Below are 17,701 nucleotides of genomic sequence, written 5' to 3'. Positions count from 1 at the left end.
TCCAGTTCGCTTCACCTGAACCCTCAGTGACCACTCAGTAAGGCAGATCCCACGTTCCCTAGTGTCACATTTCATCCACCTCCAAAGAAGAAGGGTACGTGGCGCCAACAGAGCTCAACCTGAGGCTCCAAATTAGACTCCACCCAACTAATTTGGGAAGCTCAGTTAAGGTGCTGGAACAAGCGGCAGTGGTTTAAGGGTGAGGTGGGCAGCAGGTGATGCATGGTCAAAATGAAGCAGTCAAAGGTATCAGAGATGGAGCAAAAGGCTTATGACTAACACAGTTGTCTCCTTAGGGTACCACATCTCACGCCTTCCAAAACATCCAGCTACTATACTACAGTGTCAGACATCCTTTTCATTTGTTCATGTATTATTTTCTGAGAGGGTGAAGATAACTTTTGCTCCTTCCTCCAAAAGATAATTACATGCCACATCAGATATAGAATCTTCTTCAATATGTTAACTAGTTGTCATGTCCTGGAAGCCAAAGGTGGAAAAAAAACAAACAAATAAACTATACTGCCTGCTACCGAGGTAGTTGTAAGGCTGTCATTGGCATTTATTAAGTCCCTCCTCCATTACCCATGTTAGATTCTCCTCACCCTCGGGCAGTATTTGGTATTTACCATATCCTGAAGGAAAGGGCTCTAAGACAGCTGATTGTCCTCCAGCTGTGCTTCAGCTGAACCACCAAGAAGCTGTTTTATTATTCCATCAGGCCAGCTGCTTCTGTGTGATCAGGTACACGGTCTTGGGCCCAGAAGTGAATTTCCTTATTAATAAAAGCGTACCTTGGCCCAGAGCAGCATTATGTATGAGAACATATTGATAAATAAGGCATTTTGTAAGTCTTTCAATGGTGGAGGCATTTCAGGCAAAGAAGTACCTGTACGTGAAGTATAAATTGAATTCTCTAACAACAAATGGCTCCCCACTCTAAAGCCATTCTATTTCTGACTGCTTCCTTTGAGGAATGTTGTAAGTCTCTGCTGATGTCTGGTTGGGCATTTTATAGTTGCCATAGTGATGAGTGGATTAAGATGGCATGGAAGTCTGCATCATCTGCTTATGCATTTATTGATGCCTTTCAAATACCTCAATATATACACTATTATCTCAAATATATTTCCATGGCATGATGGAGTTGCTGCTGTGCAGACTCAATGTTAGGACTTAGTGGATCCAAGAGCTCTTAGGTCACTTAGTCATTTAAATGTCCATGGTCAGGTGCTCAGTCTCTACTAGCACATCAGGAGCCATATTTCAAATGGAGAGTTGTTTCCTACTATAGAAAGCATGACTTTGATGTGGAATCCTATAGGTTTGCACTATGGTGTTCTTATTGGGCCTTTTAAGGACTTATAGCACCCTTATTCAGCACAGTTACCTCTTATACTATCACACCTGTTAGATCATACTGGTTAAGGGGTAGAGCCAACTTCAAACTAGCAGCTTCTCATGTTACCCAATGAAGCATCAAATATTCTCCCAGAGTTCAGTTATCTTTTACTTTTAAAATATAAAAGGTCCATCGATGGTGGCAGGAAGTACAAGGTATGGCAATTCATACTTTAGAGAGGATTGCTGACAAGCCCCAGACCAAAGAACTCCTAACTTTTTAATTAGCATAGAATGTATGTCTTACTAGAACATCTAAGGATTCAATTATCCTGATATCCATATATGACCAGCTTGAGATCCTAAAATCATTTGACTATGGATATATGTTATATTGGAATACTTAGTAACTTCTCATTGGACAAAGATTTTGAAGGATGTTATTAATAAAATGAGTAAAATCTTGTTTTGTCTATGCTTTGAGATTTTTTGTTTCCTGTCATTGGCTTGGAGTTACTTTGTTACTGTGTCTAAGCTTTGATGAGCTCTCAAACTGGGCAAGGAATACAGTCTATAGGGATAACTTGATCTAGGAATCAAGACAAGGTTTAAGAGAGTGTCTAGAATCCAGTGACAGAAGACTGTGTGCACACCCTGGCTATGGGGCGTCTCTGAAGTTCTATGTACCTCACACTATTCATCAATAAAATGGGATTACATGACCTAATTGACCATGTGGTAGGGTTCATGTTGATCACAGGACTAAAAGTATCTGAATACTTAAAACATGATAAACATGCAAGAGATAAACTTGGTTACTAAATAAGCTGTGTTGAACTTCCCAGCTATCTCTTTGTCTAAGAGCAAACCATCACTTGTTCTGTGAGGGTATTTCTTGGGATAAGTAGGATTAATGTGAGGTTATTGCTTATATTCAGAAATGTCCACGTTGTGGAGGCCACATCACTTTGACAAGACAGGTGACTTCCTGAATGAGAAAGTCATTTGTGCCATCAATGTTCTGGATAGAGGTAGTCTTCAAATAGAAAACCTGCTCTAAGATACCAATCTATTCATAGGACACAGCAGGAAAATAGAAAAACACTGAGGTATTTAAATGTTCAGGAAAAAGGTCCCTTGTACTAGGGAACTACATCTGCCATGTGGAAGGTGACCAGGACCTAGTGACAGATCCAGACGGAAGATGTCGTGCTGCAAAGTAAAGTCAATGTATTTATGTTCATTGGTTTTTCTTCTCTATAGTTAATCTTCGCTTCCAGTGCTGTCCTAAGATAAAGATGTTCAGATACAAAAATTGGTATGCAAAGTCAGAGGATAAGCTGCAGACAAATTAGAGAGATATGCACATCTTCTCTGTTTCTCTGCACTAAGGACAGGCTGATCTCTTAAAGCTGGGGCAAAGTTTACTAAGCGGGTAAGTGGTCTTCAACGTGGAGTCTGGAAGATAGTGAGAATCAGGAGCCTGCTGAAAGTTCATTTTTCCCCCTTTGAATAGAAAGACATCCCTCATGGCATTAACACTAGCCTTTTACAAGAACTTATCTCAAAAAAGGCAGTAAAGATATTTGTTTTGGGCCCTAGCCATTGACTAAAACATAATTACCTCACCTGATAAACCATTGTATATTTGCCAGGAAGTCATATAAAAGATAGCAGTAATGAATGATGAGTTTTATTTTTTCCTCTATATATAGCAGAGTTGGAAAGATATCTATTGATGGAGATCCAAAGGTTGTAAAATTCTGGTCAAGACAGTCTGATGTAAAATTGTGAAATCCCGATTCCACTTCACATGCCCATTATATTTTTGGAATCCATAGAAGAGTTGTGTAATTTCATTCAAAGTTCACCACATCTCTCTATTACTCCCATTTTTCAGATGAGTGAACCAAGGATCAGGGAGAACCACTGACTTGCCAAAGTCAACTAACTCTTACGTGTAGAACCAATCAAGACCCTAAGCCTTCTGATTCTGGATTTTACGACTTTCCCATACGTACCAGCTATTTCCACAGTAGTAGCTGGGTGGAGAATAAGAGATGAGACCAAAGTCTGTGCTGAAACTTAGTATCAATATAAACATTTCCCTAATATGGCCTTAGAGACTCACAAGGGGTACACACCCCAAGCAATTTTTCCCAGTTGACTGGAAACTATGTGACATATATGAAAGAAAATAGAGCACAAAGGATCTATAACAGAAATCCAAGCACTGACACTGAATCCAGAACTCCTACTGTACACAGTCGAAAACCATGCCTAAAGTATATTAGAGACACCATTTCATTCCCCTCCCCTCTGTCTCTTGTCCTCTATACATAAAACAGTCAGTGAGGGGAGCCGGGAAAAGGGGCTGCCTTCAGATTCCCTTTCAATCTGGAATGAACATTGTACAAGTCTGTACTGGAAGAGCTGTGGTGAATCAGGGTGGGGAACTGAGAAAGGGAATTTGTCCTTGTTCTGCCAAAGCAAGGTGAGTTGTTGACTGTAGCTTGTTGGGGCTCCACTAAAATCCAGGCTGCACTGGTGTGTTGGCCTAGTGGATGCCCATGTACTTTTCCTGACACCTGAAGGAGGACACTGGAAACATAACAGAGGAACAGGAATCTGTGCACAGATTAGGTTTGAGCCAGTGCCTGCCTGTGGCAGTCATTCACAGAAAAGACCTACATGTCATGCAAGAGAAGCTTTAAGGGCCCTTGGCTCTAGGTCAGAGCAGCAAGGGATGCAAATGTTTGGTGACTAGTTGAAGTAAATAAAATCTTTCTTGTAGGAAACAAAAGTATTTGGCAGATCCGGTGCCCACAGGATCTCAGAGAAAAAAAATGTGCAGTTAATCAGACAATTCTGAAGCAGACCCTAACTCTGGCATTGACCCTAAAATCAATGCCATCTTGTTTCCCCTCTCAATTCCCTCAACTGCCTCTTGGATGTAAATTCACTGAGTATATGCATCTTGTTGAATCGGGATTAGCTAATTTGTATTTTTATTTTACTTTAGCTTTGAAGAAAACATGCTTGGGAACCTAGTAGGAAGATCAGGGTTGAAAGTGTAGCCAGCAAGTAGCTTTTTTAGATGAGGAATTTGAGGACCATGGGTGTGAAAGATTATTTCCAAGATCATCTAGACCATTAGTGGCTGAGCTAATTACAAGAGCTACGTGCATAGGGTGTTAATATGCACCAGGGCCTGCAGAGCACTTCACACAATGTTCTCTTAAAATTACATCACAATTCATTTTCTGCAAATAAAGAATATGAGAGTTAGAGGAGGGATTTGCCTAAATGGCAATAGGTCACAGAGATGACTTTCAGCCCCAAGATGTGATATGAGCCAGCCATGCTCAAGCCTGAGTATAAACTGAGTTCTAGGTTAGATTTCGAAAGCACTCAGTTTGCTGACTACTTTCCAAGAACAGAACTGGAGAGGTATGGTCCCATAAGAGGTTGGTTATGGGGTAAAATTAATAGTTAGAAAGAGAGAGAGGAAGAAAGACTTCCCTTCTCATTTTCACTTTTCCTTTCTCTCTCTCTCTTCCCCTGCCATGTATCCTCAAGCCAGCTGGCCTGGATAATTATTAAGTTAAAAAACAACAAAAAAAGCATATTCCAGGTGTTGGAATTCTATTTTTCAACCTGTTTAATATTTTCCCTAACTTCATTTCATTTGGAACCCTTCTAATTTTTTATATGATCTAAGATTATTAAGCATCAGAAAGAATCTTACATTTTCAGGACTTCCCTGGTGGTCCAGTGGTTAAGACTTCACCTTCCAATGCAGGGGGTGTGGGTTTTGATTCCTGGTCAGAGCCCACATGCCTCGTGGCCAAAAACCATAAGAAAACAGAAGCAATATTGTAACAAGTTCAATAAAGACTTGAAAAACAAATGGCCCAGGACTTCCCTCGTGGCGCAGTGGTTGAGAATCTGCATGCTAATGCAGGGGACACGGGTTCGAGCCCTGGTCTGGGAAGATCCCACATGCCGCGGAGCAATTAAGCCCGTGTGCCACAACTACTGAGCCTGCGCGTCTGGAGCCTGTGCTCCGCAACAAGAGAGGCCACGATAGTGAGAGGCCCGCGCACCGCGATGAAGAGTGGCCCCCGCTTGCCGCAACTAGAGGAAGCCCTCACACAGAAACGAAGACCCAACACAGACAAAAAAATAAATAAGTAAATAAATAATAATTAAAGGTGCTAATAATTAAAAAAAAAAATGGCCCACATCAAAAAAATCTTTAAAAAGAAAAAAGAATCTTACATTTTAGAGCACTGCATTATCTTAGTTCCTGGATCATTCTTTGAAAGCATAGCCTCTGTTATATAGCTCCTCTACTAAATAGACTCTCCTTTTCCTTTTGAGCTCCAATTTAGTGCACTACTCTTAGCCTAGATTTTAGAACCCTCCATTATATACACTCATCCTCCTTCTCATCTGGATCTTCTAGTGCCCTGTTTCACATAGGCTCTCTGAACTTTTCAGAGTTACATGTCTCATTACTGATCTCTGAGACTTCAATTACGCTGTTTCCTCCTAACATACAGTTGGCTCTCCATATCCAAAATTTCTATCCGTGGTTGGTTGAATCTGAGGATGGGAAACCCGTGGATACCGAGGGCTGACTGTATTCATTGTACTAACCTGTTATATATAAGGGACTTGAGCATCTGCTGATATTGGTATCCATGGGGGCTCCTGGAATCAATACACAGAGGATACTGAGGGAAGACTAATAATAAATACTTCTTTCCCTACTTTCTCTTCCACATTCTCTTTCAGTTAGACCCCACGTATCCATCAAACCACATCACAAACACCATCTTCCACAATCAGCTTTTCCTGTCTCATCTTCCTAAAGCGGGATTTGCTAACTTCCTTTTGTGAATTCCCATAGAACTTCTTTTCCTGTTTAATTACCACTGGTCAGGTTCTCTGATAAGCAGAGTCTGAGATGGGGACATCCATGAAGGAATTTTTCTGGGGAGTTCTCTAGGGGTCAACAGGCCTGGGGAAGTGAAAGAAGAGCATTGGGCTGTAATAGTGTCTCTGTAAGGGCCACAGCCAATCCCATGGAGAACTTTGGAGCTATGAGGACACTTCAGAATTGTTTTGAATTACTGCAAGAGGGCCAGGGCCCTAACATCCCTCTGGGGCAAGAACCAAGGGCAGTGGCAGATAGTCAGGTGTAGTGTGAACTGCGAACTCCTCAGGGAATGAAGGCTTCTGCCTGAAAAGGAAAGGGGAGGGGTAGAAATGTGAGTGGCACACACACACACACACTATCCACTACGTCAGCTTCTGCGGAATCTGGCATACTCTGCTTTGCAGGCCATGTCTTTGGGTCTTGGAAACTAGAAATTGTGTCTCAAATATCTCTTGAATGCCTTGCAGCTGTTAGTTTAGTACATTAGAGGTGCTGGATAAATAATTTGCTGAGATGAACTTATTTTGTGCTCTTGCACAGAACTTTCACTTTAGAGACATATTAATGAGGTATTTCAGACATGTACTATCTCTACTTTACACAGGAGAAAATTGAGGCATAGAGTGACCATTGGAGTTGGTCAATGGCACAATTAATTAAAAAGTTTCAGTGAATAAATCTAGGTCTCGGGGCTCTCAGGCTGATTGTCTTTGCAAAAAAATTTTTTTAAATCAATTAACAAAAATATAAATAGTAGCTCAAAAAGGGCTACAATCAGGTCAAGAGTTAATAAACTTGCTCCCTAAACTCCTCAAAAATTTCTGCTTCTGGACCTCCCTGAGGTGCCTCAACTTGATAAGTTATTAGACTTCCTTTTGGCACATGTTCACATGGAAAGAGCCAGAACTTTCAACTGAGATTTAAAACAACTTTGGCCTATTGCCCAGGGCTCATACTGTGGAGAGAACAAAAAGCATCCTTCAAGACTCTTTAAAACTACCACAACGAGGACGATGACCCAAAAGCACAATTCCTGAAATCATTTTCAAGAGACTCTCTACAGTCATAAAATCAGGTGAAGTCGTAAAGAAGCTTTCCTTAAAACAGCAATATCTCTTTCCCTCTCCCATTTCTGTTCCCTGCCCCACCCCCTATAACTACATTATTACACCCGCCCCACCACCATAAATCATAGCTTTAGCCGAGAAAGTCACTTGCAATGTAGCCTATTTCTATGAAAACACTGGCAAGCACCGCATTGCCGGACCCCAGCCATGTGCATGAATCTGTGTACGTTGCACAGATGTGGCCTGTTACTTAGCAGAGTTTCTCTTTCATTGTCATGCCTGAGAACCCCAGATGATTAGGGCCAAGATCAGACCTGGTTCTACTACCTGCAAAATCAAGTTCTGGGCATTGTCACCTTGGCTAGTTACCTCCTTTTCTCTGCATTATTGATGAATGGACAGAGACATGTACATAGAAATCACATATAAGCACTTGTGCCCTGGCCTTATTTTCTGAGTTGTTAGAACAGTTCTATTCTTCCATTCAATATCAGGCCAAGGGTCCTTAAATGAGGCTTTTTCCATGTCATACCCTTGCTCAAAGGCCATCAAACACTCCTGACCATAAGCATAATACCAAATCCTTAACCTAGACCTCCTGACCCTCCACAGACTAATTTCAAGCTGCCCTTTAAGTTCCATTGTCTACTTCTCCATGGTACAAGTTCTACATTCCAGCAAAATCATCCTATGGGTTCTTATATTAGAAGCACTTCCCAAGATTGCCAGTTCAGGTCTCCTCAAAATACTCTGGCCAATAGCATGCACTTCATGATTCCCCAAACCCTGAAAGTACAATTTCAGAAACCAAAGTCTGTATTCTGTTGATAGAGACAGTTCAACAGATTTCAAACTCTTGCTTCTCAATTTACTGATATGTTTCAGTAACAATTAATGCACATGCTAGAAATGGAGATGCCACTCACGATTTTCACATCAACCATATTCATAATTTATATTTCCATGTAGATCACACACACACATATACACACACACCTCACATTTTCACACTTGCGTGGCTTTTCGATGCTTTTTTTTTCCCCTGCAGAGAAACCACTTCTTACCTACACTGGTCGAAATTCTACTGAGACTTCAAAGTCCAACTCAGATGCCATCTCTTCCTTGAAGACTCCTGGTGGCCCGCTCTGTGGTCCATAGGTGGTTTACATGACTTTCTGCCTTGTATTATTGTTTGTGCTACATCTCATTCTGTCTCTGTTAAACACTAAACTGGACAAGGGCGGAGGCCTAATGTCAACCATTCTTCTGTTCCAACAATATCTGGCACAATTCACTGGACGAAGTCAATGTTCAATGAAAAATTGAAAAGGCATTAGGCATATCTTCTAATAGTCACTGAAGTGTATACAAAACAAATTTGGGAAATACTTCAAAATATTTTTACCTATTTACTGAAGTTTACCAAATGTAAAATGTACAACTGTTAAGTATATAGGTTGAAAATTTGCAGAAAGTGGTGATAGGCTTGTAACCATCTCTAGAATAAAAATACAGAACATTATTTACATTTGAGAAATAGCCACCTCCCCTTGCCCCACAGCAACTCCCAGAAGTAATTACTATCCTGATTTCTCTCACCTTAAAAAATGTTTTGTCTGCTCATATGAGTAGAATTGTATGGTATGCACTCCTCTGTGTGTATTTTTTTGTTTTGTTTGTTTTTATTTTTTGCACATTATTATGATTACAGATTTTATTCATTTTGTTGCTTTGTATACTCTTATCCTTTTCATTGCTAAATGATCTCCTATTGTATGAATATGTAATGATTTAATAATGTTGATGGACATTTTGGCTGTTTCCAGTTTTGGCACTTATGAATAAAGTTTCTCTGAACATTTGTGTACATGTCTTTCAGTACAACATTCTGTGACATATTTGCCAAGGGCTGAAATTGCCAAGGCACTGTGTATAGATAAACTCAGCTTTATTGGCATTAACTTACAGTTTCCAAAGTGAGTTTACCAAACTGAACCACCATCAACATTGTGTGAAAAATCCTGCTGCTTTATTTCTTCACCAACCGGTGACTGTCAGATTTTTTAAACTTTAGTCATTCCGGGGAGTTTATAGGGGTAGCTTAGCATGGTTTTAATTTGCATTTCCCTGATGATAAATAATGATATGGTATTCTCTATGACCACTTGGATAACTTTATTTGTGAAACGCTTATTTAAGTAAGTCCTTTGACCCATGTCTATACGTATTGTACTGTTGCATTTGTTTCATCAATTTATAACACTTGTTTATATATTCTGGATACAATTTCTTTGTCAGATATATGATTACAAATAGCCTCCTCCACTCTGTGGCTTGCATTATAGCTCTCTTCATGGTGTTTTCTTGATGAATAAAAGTTATTATTTTAATTAAATCTAGTTCATCAATCTTGCACTTTATGATTAGTGATTATGCATATATGCATGAGCATGTCTGTGTGTGTGTGTGTGTGTGTGTGTGGGTGTGCGCGCTCTCATTCAAGAGATCTTTGAGAAATTCAAGATAGTGAAGTTTTTCCTCTATATTGTCTTTTAGAAACTTTCTAATGTTACCTTTCAATTTTAGGTCTAAGGTACATCTGGAATAAATTTTGGTGTATGGTATGAGAAAGGTGTCAAATTAACTTTTTCATAAGATATACAATTAATCTTGAGGCATTTATCTAAAAGACCACTCCTTTTCCATTGCTCTGCCACAGCACTTTATTGTAAATCAATGGATGCTTGGGTCAATTTTGGGGTATTATGTTCCATTTGTATATATGTCTATCTTTGTGCTAAAATCATAGTTTTAAAGTACTGTCTTACTGTTGTTTTATTTTTAGATCTGTTAGTGCATGTCTTCCAACACTGTTCATCTTTTAGATTTCTTTGATACTTTTAGCCCTTTGGATTTCTATATATACTTTAGGATTTAGTGTGCCAATTTCCACAAAAATAGCCATATGTGATTTATAATTAGAGTTTCATTGATTGTATAAATCAGTGTAGGGAGAATTGATATCTTTTAAATATTACATCTTCAAATATATGAATCTGATATATACATCCATCTATGTAGATGTTTAGAATTTTTTCACTTAGTAATATTTTATAGTTTTTAGTGTAGAAGTATGGAATGACTTTTGTTAAGTTTAGTCTGAGGCAGTTCTGGTGCTATCATAAATGAAATGTTTTCTAATGTTCAGTTTCTTCTTGTCTGTTATCAATGAATAGACATGATAATTGAATTTTAATGTCACCTCATATCCATCAACTCTACATCCAGTTATTACATTTGGCTTTTTATCTGTAGAATTCCTTTGCATGTTTAGTATATACAATTAAGTTGTGCATGAATAATGACAGTTATATTTCTTTTCAATTTTCACACTTTTAATTTATTCCTGCTTTGCTGAACTTGTAATGATATAAAACTACTGACTTGATGTGATATTACCAGGTATCCATATCTAGACTTCATGGATATCTTTAATATTTAATAATTAAATAAGATCTAGAGGGGTTTTCTTTTGGTAGCTCTATCTTATCAGATGATTAAGGGAGTTTCTTCTTATTTCTATTTCTATTTTGTCATGGATTTATCATTGGTGATGAAATTTATTAAAGGCTTTTTACATATCTATTGAGATCTTCATATGGTTTTTATCTTTTTATGTTAATTTATGATTTATTCTCAAATATTAAACCAACATCTCATTCCTGAAATAAACTCAATGTGATCATAATATAATATTATTTTTCTGTATTTCTGGATTTAATTTTCTGAGACGTTGTTTAGCTTTCCTTGCGTGCATGCTCATGAGATGTTGGCCTATGATTTCTTTCATTTTTTTGCATGGTTTTTGTCAAGTTTTCTGTTAAGGTCATGCTGGGCCCATAAAACAAGTTTGCAAATGTTTCTTATTTTTCTTTCCTCTGGAATAGTTTGTTTAAGACTGGTGGCTTTTTTTTTCTTAAATGTTTAGGAGAATTCACCAGTGAAGATATTTGACTAGATTTATTTGTAGAAATGTTTTCAATTAAGAATTCAACAATTTTGTTCATATTTTATTTCTTCCCATGTTTGCTTGAGCAAACTTTTAATCTAAATTGTCAAATGTATTATAATGAAGGTTTCCCAATAACTTTTTTATTTTTTAAACTGTGATTTCATTCTTTAAATGAATAAACTTTATGAGCAGTTTTAGGATTAGAACAATATTGAGCAGAAAGTACAGTGAGTTCCCATATATTCCTTGTCCTCACACACATACAACCTCCTCCAGCATCACTGTCCTGTGTCAGAGTGGAACCTTTATTACAGTTCCTGAACTTACATTGACACATCATTATCACTCAAAACACGTAGATTACATTAGGGCTAATGCGAAGTGTTGTACAGTCTATGGCTTATGACAAATATATAATGACATATATCCACCACTGTCATATTATACAGAATGGTTTCACTGTCCTTAAAATACCCTGTGCTCCATTTTACCCCTCCATCCCCTCGAACCCTTGACTATCACTGATCTTTTTACTGTCTCCATAGTTTTGTTGTTTTCCAGATTGTCATATACTTGGAATTATAGAGTACGTAGCCTTTTCAGATTGACATCGTTCACTTAATAGGCTTTAGGTGTTCCTGACAGAGAGAATAGCATCATATTTGTCGTTTATAATATATTTTTCACTTACTTTACCTTTCTTTACTTTGGCTTACTGTCAAAAATATAGCGTCCAAGATAAATCTGGAAGAGATACCATCATTCCCTTTTTAACAGATGAAGAAATAAAGAATTGAGGGTCAGATACAGTAAGTGACATAACCAAGTTTACATAACCAGTCAATTAACAGATCAGGGACTTGAACTTGTCTGTGCTTAAGACTGTTGCCAGAACTTCCAAGAAGATCTTACTGGTGCAAGGCAGGGAAAGCAACTTTGTTGATGGTCATGAAAAGCAAAAACAAAGTACCTAAAGGTGTTGAAATGCTGTGAACAAATCTGAAATTAACAGTAATGAATAAGTAGAATGATGAGAGTAATAACGGAGGGTGTTATATGATTTTAGAAGACTTGATTGTCACTAAGTCTGTCATTTCAGGGTTTATGACCTTAGGCAAGATCATTGTATTCCTTAATTATCAGTTTCCTCCTTTGTGGGATGGTGACAAATGACATCAGCACCACCAACAAAAGCAAAAAACATGGATTGCTCTAAGAATAAAGTGAAACTACATATGCAAGAACACTTCAAAATTATAAAAAATATCACTCAATCCCTAGCTAATTTTATGCCAATTATTGTCCCTCTTAGTCTTGCCAAAATTTTCGTACTTTAAAAAACAGTTGTTTCTTGTTTCTATAAAACAGATTCCTACATAATAGGAGAAGTTTGGCTTTATGCATCACTTTATATCTCTTTGCTTATTTTCGGTATTGAGTGAGTACACGTGTCCATAGGCCACAGACTGCTAGAGTAATAAACCTGGTGCTTGAAGAATTATGATTTCAGGTGGGGAGCATGAAGCAACTGTACTGATATAAGTCTGTGTTCCTCCAAATATCCTAAACCATAAATATTGTGGTGCTGAAATTCAGCAGAGACATTACATACACTCTATGCCAAATTACTGTTCAAAATAATTTCCCTCTAGAATTACTGAAAGTTAGTAATAGAATGAGCTAAACTCTTCTACTGCTATTATCATCATTTAAATAATAGTTATAATAGCATTAGTGTAATATAATGAATCTCACATGAACTCATTTTATTAGAATTAGTCCTGTTGACAAAGAACATTAAAACAATATTCAACAAGGACTTCAATACATGGAAACCTAAATAAAATTTTTCTCCATATTTTCTAATTTAGGTAGTAGAAGAAATAGGAGGGAAATAAAAAAGAAAGGAAAACAAACAAAAAGCAGGAAAAGAATGAAGAAAGAAAATGTTGATTTTTTATGGAGGATCCATGATAAGAATCTGAGATTGGATGGGCTCAAAGTTTTGGCACATATGAAAAAAATATTCTGAAGCAATAATATGAATGGCAAGTGTTTTCCTCTTTATATAGAATTGGGCAATCTTTGCTAAGTTAAGAACAATAATTTACAGGAGATATTACAGAATCACAGGATTGGACAGGAAGAAGGAGGGTGCCCTGGATAAGAACAGTATTAAAAATGCTTTCTATTCATGAGATCATTTAAACCTTACAATTACTCATTTTGAAAGTTATTATTTAACCCATTGCACAGATGAAGAAATGGGGTCCTAAGAAGTTAAATTATCTGTCCAGGGTATGATGGAGCCAGGATTCAAATCCGCCCAATTCTGCTTGAATGTAAGTTCTTGCTTGTTTGTTGATATCATACTGAACTAACAAAGGTAAATATAAAATTCATAAAATTTAAATGGAAAGGAATTTGTGTTTTTTCACACTAAATGCAATATGAAGCCATTAAAGGACTTCAAATAAAAAAGTAAATTACATAAATTACTAATATCAGTCAAAATGGAACCTAGGATGAATTAGGTGTTCTATTTTATAGAAAATAATGTTATTTTATTAATATGTGTAATGTAGCTAAATGACTGGAGAGGAATAGGTAAGAGGCATGATAAAAACAAATAGACATTTCTAAATTAAATTCTGAGATCATCTCAAAATGGATGAATCTGTGAAAAAGAGGGAATTGAAATCATATTATCTTTCTCGACTTAGTGAATTAAATACAATAGAAAAACATAAGTTGAAATAAGTTTTTTACTTCTCTTAAGAAAACTAGTAAAGAAAATAAATAAAAATATAAATTTCATGTGTTTACATGAAAATAAAATAAAGAAAACTTTATCAATCCAAAAACATGTGAAAAGCAAGACAAAATACTAGAAAAAATGCTAAAATGCTAAAAAGCATGTCAAATAAGAATCGTTAAATAAAATGGCCAGAATAATTTCAACTATGCCAATAAACAAATTAAAGGTGAATGGATTATCTGTTTAGTAAAAATAACATCACACTAGTTAAGGAAACAATATTCAACTGTATCCTATATATTGTATGAAAGATAAAACTAAATAAAAAATTGTAAAAAAGAAACATAAAGGCTGAAGATAAAGGGATATATATTAATCAGTCTGGAATGACTTGGTGGCTTAAGCAACAGAAATTTATTTACCAAAGTTCTGGAGGCTGGAAGTCTCAGATCAGGGCAACAACCAGGTTGAATTCTGGTGAGAAGACTCTTCCTGGCTTGCAGGCAGCTACTTTCTCCCTGTGTTCTTCCATGGGAAAGAGAAAGAGAGAGAGAGAGAGAGAGAGAGCGAGAGGGAGAGAGGAGAGAGAGAAAGACAGAGGGCACTTTCATGCCTCTTCTTATAAGGGCACTAATTTCATTATGAGGACCCCAACTTCATACTTCATCCAAATCTAATCATCTCCCAAAGACCCCACCTCCAAATGCCATCACATTGGAGGTTAGGGCTTCAAAATATGAATTTGGAGGGGACACAATTCAGTCCCTAATAGCATGTAAACAAGTTATACTAAGGGTGATATCAGTAATTGTATCAGTCAAAATATAATTCAATATGGATTAAAATAGTCTATGTTAGGGAATGTCCTATCGTTATTAAATGATATAGCTCCAAGTTATTAGAAATGAAAAATATTTGTGACAAGTTTTTAAGAGAAAAACACAGGTCATACAGTGCAATGTGTAACATGTGGTTTGATTTATATACATAGATATGCATTTATTATTATATATAAATATATAAAAATAGTTGAATGGCACACCAAACGGTTGACAATATCTATATGGCTGGGTCCTGGCAGGAACTGATATAAAGTCCCATTAGTTTCTGTATCATCACGAGGCGATGTCAATTCAGTCACATTATCACCTAGAACATAAGCTGTAACATAACTTAATCACCACCTGTACTCTTCGTATATAATAGCTGGAAAAGTGGAACTTTAGAAACAAAATAACATGTTAATTCACTGGTTCTCCCCGCCTTTTCCAGCTGGAATGAAGCCTAAATTGATAATTATAACTTCCTTCTCCTACCACTTGTTTTATATCTCCTTTCCCCTCTTACAGCACCTCAACTAGTCAAAGTTTCTTACCTGGGGTTGACCCTAAACTTCACTTCCAAAAGATGCAAATCCTGAGAGGTCCTATTTCTATTGCATTAAAACAGTTTCCACCAGACCATTATTATCATAGGCACCACAGCAAATCACCTGCATGCCCCATGCGATCCTCCATGCCATACCATGTATGAGCAACTTACTTCCTCTTGGTAATCGGGATCAGTCAGCCAGTCCTAGAAAGTTATCATTTCTTAGACTGTTAGTTCAGCAGTATAAGGAGTTCAAAATGCCAGAGATAGTCTTCACTTCTACTTTATTAGAAAAATGGCAGTTAGCCCTGGTGCAATATTCTCCTTGGAAACAAGAACCTCTGAAAGTATCATTTACCAGAGTAAGGAAAGAAAGCAAAAACAGTAGAGTATCAGGTGTAATAATGAAAGTGGCCCCTCCTAATTGTATCCCTTTCATTTTTTAGTGTTATTTTTGAATTCAATGTTTTATATCCTTTTTTAGACACATAGGGTGAGCATTTTTGGGTGTTTCTAATGTGTTTTTAATATTATTAGAAAGCACAAATTTAGGACTTTCATAACACTTGTGTGGAATTTGAAATGTTTACCCCAATCCCTTCCTGGTGAATTATTAGATCATTTTAAAATAGTTCCATTAAGACTAATGCTCCAGTGAATAGCTTCCTACATACATCTTTATATAAAATAAGCAGTACTTGGTGTAGAGAAGGTGGCAATTGATTGTAAGAGAAAAGAGCACTAGCAACAAAGCCATGAAGGCAAATGTCATGATACATTTCGGAAAACAATGATTCTCACGTGCCTGAAGTTTGTGCATGAGTGTGGGACTTAGCCATGCAAAAAATTTGCACTGTGAGGGTGATAAAATGGATTTTTGAGAGTTCATATGTCATAGTGACAGTAATTAGAACAGCTGGATTGAATCTCTGGCCTCACCATTTACCAACTGTGTGAATGTCGGTGCATTCATTTTCCCATATGTAAAAGGTGGGAAATCGTACTGACTTTATTGGGAATTTATGAGGTTAAATGAGATAATGTAGGAAAAGTGTTAAATATCTGCCATATAGAGAGCTATCAACAAATGTTTGCAATGATTATTATCATTATTATGAACTTCACCATCGTTATCAGTGTCAATTTTACTATTGATGCCCATTTAACAAGTTTAACGTCCAAGGTTTCCATTAGGCTATGAAGAAAAAAATAATGATAACATTGTTAAAATAATTTTTGCTTTGATATCTGGTAGATTCAGTATCAAATTACTCACTCTGTGGTGATGGACGTATTATTCAACATCTCTGAAGTTCAGTTTCTTCAACTGTAAGATAAGGATATAAACATCAATAACATATGATTGCTCTGAGAATAAAAAGTAAGGTCCTTATTAGAGCACCTGATCTAATAGACACTTGATAGATAATAGTTTTGTTATTAAAAATATTATTAGTATTTTTTCAGTTGCTGCCTTTGTGTGTGTATGTGTGGTTAGAATGTGTCTTCCTTCAATACAATGATTTCAGTGTAATCAGGACTCCAGAAATCCCAGGAGGGTCTCCACGAACAATCCATCTTTATTTTACAATGAAAGGCTCAGAGGAGAAAAAGGGCCAACACTCCAGAATTAATATCTCTGAAGGATAGTTTCCCTTCAGTCAATTGAGAGTCAGTTGTAATAAAGGAAAAATGGTTATTTTCCTGAACAGTTTTGCTAATCATCACAGACAGATGGAACATTACGAACCCTTGCAGGGAAAAGAGCAATCGTCAGATGGGGAAATGGTGGCTTTCGACACTGGCTGCCAGTGCCACCTTGCCTGAGATTTAGACCTTTGTTTGTTTTCCTGCTCACGGGTTTGAGAGTGTGAGTCGGTGATATTTTGGCCTCCTTCAATCAAACTTTCCTTCCACAAAAATGGGAATGACCTGAAGACCATCTTAACTGCCCCCCCCGACAAATTCCCTAATCAGCCTCTAGATAAAGTATCTTTTCCCGGCCCCCAGTTTCCTTTGTTATCTTCCAAAGAGGCAAAAACATATGCTTCATGAAATCAACAATTCATTCCCACTCTGTGGCTTTTTATTGTGGGACTAGATAAAAAAGGGAGACAAAGTGAAGAAATCAGTCTCAGCTGAACATTGTCCAGCCCTAGGTGGAAGTGCTTTCTACCTGTGTGTATGAGGCAGATCTCACTGCTGTG

General features: G+C 37.2%; 1 long non-coding RNA gene across 1 annotated transcript; it reads right to left on the bottom strand.

The window, feature by feature from the left end:
* Nucleotides 1–7,702: 7,702 nt before the first annotated feature.
* LOC309615223 lies at nucleotides 7,703–15,596 on the bottom strand. The gene is made up of 2 exons (XR_014236646.1): nucleotides 14,546–15,596; nucleotides 7,703–12,364 (listed from the first exon to the last, which is right to left on the bottom strand). It is a non-coding gene; the product is annotated as an uncharacterized lncRNA (long non-coding RNA).
* Between the last annotated feature and the right edge of the window lie 2,105 nt (nucleotides 15,597–17,701).

Source organism: Balaenoptera borealis (assembly GCF_965194805.1).
Source record: "Balaenoptera borealis genome assembly, chromosome: 17".
Lineage (NCBI taxonomy): Eukaryota > Metazoa > Chordata > Mammalia > Artiodactyla > Balaenopteridae > Balaenoptera > Balaenoptera borealis.
The sequence above is the reverse complement of the archived record's forward strand: the minus strand, read 5'-3'. Positions and strand labels throughout refer to the sequence as shown.